Below are 2,371 nucleotides of genomic sequence, written 5' to 3' on the forward strand. Positions count from 1 at the left end.
GTGAGTGAGTGGGTGGGTGAGTGGGTGAGTGGGTGGGTGGGTGAGTGAGTGAGTGAGTGGGTGGGTATGTGGGTGGGTGAGTGGGTGGGTGGGTGGGTGAGTTGGTGGGTGGGTGGGTGAGTGGGTGAGTGGGTGGGTGGGTGAGTGAGTGGGTGGGTATGTGGGTGGTTGAGTGGGTGGGTGGGTGGGTGAGTGAGTGGGTGAGTGGGTGGGTGGGTGGGTGAGTGAGTGAGTGGGTGGGTGAGTGGGTGGTTGGGTGGGTGGGTGAGTGAGTGAGTGAGTGAGTGGGTGGGTGGGTGGGTGAGTGGTGGGTGGGTGGGTGAGTGGGTGGGTGAGTGGGTGAGTGATTGATTGAGTGGGTGAGTGGTTGAGTGAGTGGGTGGGTGAATGGGTGGGTGAGTGAGTGGGTGAGTGAGTGAGTGGGTGGGTGATTGAGTGAGTGAGTGGGTGAGTGAGTGAGTGGGTGAGTGAGTGGGTGGGTGGGTGAGTGGGTGGGTGAGTGGGTGAGTCGGTGGGTGGGTGATTGAGTGAGTGAGTGGGTGGGTGAGTAGGTGGGTGGGTGGGTGAGTGGGTGAGTAGGTGGGTGGGTGGGTCAATGAGTGAGTGAGTGGGTGGGTGGGTGGGTGAGTGGGTGGGTGAGTGGGTGGGTGGGTGGTGGGTGGGTGGGTGGGTGGGTGGGTGGGTGAGTGGGTGGGTGAGTGGTGTGGGTGGGTGAGTGGTGGTGAGTGGGTGAGTGAGTGAGTGGGTGGGTGAGTGGGTGGTGTGAGTGAGTGGGTGAGTGAGTGAGGTGGAGTGGTGGGTGAGTGGTGGTGAGTGGGTGGGTGAGTGGGTGGGTGGGTGGGTGGTGGGTGGGTGAGTGGTGAGTGGGTGGGTGGGTGGGTGAGTGGTGGTGAGTGGGTGGGTGGGTGAGTGGGTGGGTGAGTGGGTGGAGTGGGTGGGTGGGTGAGTGAGTGAGTGAGTGGGTGGGTGAGTGGGTGGGTGGGTGGGTGGGTGGTGAGTGAGTGGGTGGTGGTGGGTGGGTGGGTGAGTGGTGGGTGGGTGAGTGAGTGGGTGGAGTGGGTGTGAGTGTGAGTGGGTGTGGTGGGTGAGTGAGTGAGTGGGTGTGAGTGGAGTGGTGTGGGTGAGGGTGAGTGGGTGAGTGGGTGGGTGGGTGGGTGAGTGAGTGAGTGGTGGGTGAGTGGGTGGGTGGGTGTGGTGGGTGGGTGGGTGGGTGAGTGGGTGGGTGGGTAGTGGGTGGGTGGGTGGGTGGTGAGTGAGTGGGTGAGTGAGTGAGTGGGTGGGTGAGTGGGTGGGTGAGTGGGTGAGTGAGTGGGTGGTGAGTGAGTGGGTGAGTGGGTAGTGGGTGGGTGAGTGGTGGGTGAGTGAGTGAGTGAGTGAGTGAGTGGGTGGGTGAGTGAGTGGTGAGTGGGTGGGTGGGTGGGTGGGTGGGTGGGTGGGTGAGTGAGTGGTGGTGAGTGAGTGAGTGGGTGGTGTGAGTGGGTGGGTGGTTGGAGTGGGTGAGGTGGGTGAGTGGGTGAGTGAGTGAGTGAGTGAGTGGGTGGGTGGGTGGGTGGTGGTGGGTGGGTGGGTGAGTGAGTGAGTGGAGTGGGTGGGTGGGAGTGGGTGGGTGAGTGGTGGGTGGGTGGGTGGGTGAGTGGGTGGGTGAGTGGGTGAGTGGGTGAGTGATTGATTGAGTGGGTGAGTGGTTGGGTGAGTGGGTTGGTGAGTGAGTGAGTGGGTGAGTGAGTGAGTGGGTGGGTGAGTGGGTGAGTGGGTGGTGGGTGTGAGTGAGTGAGTGAGTGGGTGGGTATGTGGGTGGGTGAGTGGGTGGGTGGGTGGGTGAGTTGGTGGGTGGGGTGGGTGAGTGGGTGAGTGGGTGGGTGGGTGAGTGAGTGGGTGGGTATGTGGGTGGGTGAGTGGGTGGGTGGGTGGGTGAGTGGGTGGGTGAGTGGGTGGGTGGGTGGGTGTGTGGGTGAGTGAGTGGGTGGGTGAGTGAGTGGGTGGGTGGGTGAGTGAGTGATTGGGTGGGTGGGTGAGTGAGTGGGTGGGTGGGTGGGTGGGTGAGTGAGTGAGTGGGTGAGTGAGTGGGTGGGTGAGTGAGTGAGTGGGTGAGTGAGCGAGTGAGTGAGTGGGTGGGTGAGTGGGTGAGTTGGTGGGTGGGTGAGTGAGTGAGTGAGTGGGTATGTGGGTGGGTGAGTGGGTGGGTGGGTGGGTGAGTGGGTGGGTGAGTGGGTGAGTGGGTGGGTGGGTGAGTGAGTGAGTGAGTGAGTGGGTGGGTATGTGGGTGGGTGAGTGGGTGGGTGGGTGGGTGAGTGGGTGGGTGGGTGGGTGAGTGGGTGAGTGGGTGGGTGGGTGTGTGGGTGAGTGAGTGGGTGGGTGAGTGAGTGGGTGG

Source organism: Lampetra fluviatilis, chromosome 66 (genome assembly GCF_964198595.1).
Source record: "Lampetra fluviatilis chromosome 66, kcLamFluv1.1, whole genome shotgun sequence".
Taxonomy (NCBI): domain Eukaryota; kingdom Metazoa; phylum Chordata; class Hyperoartia; order Petromyzontiformes; family Petromyzontidae; genus Lampetra; species Lampetra fluviatilis.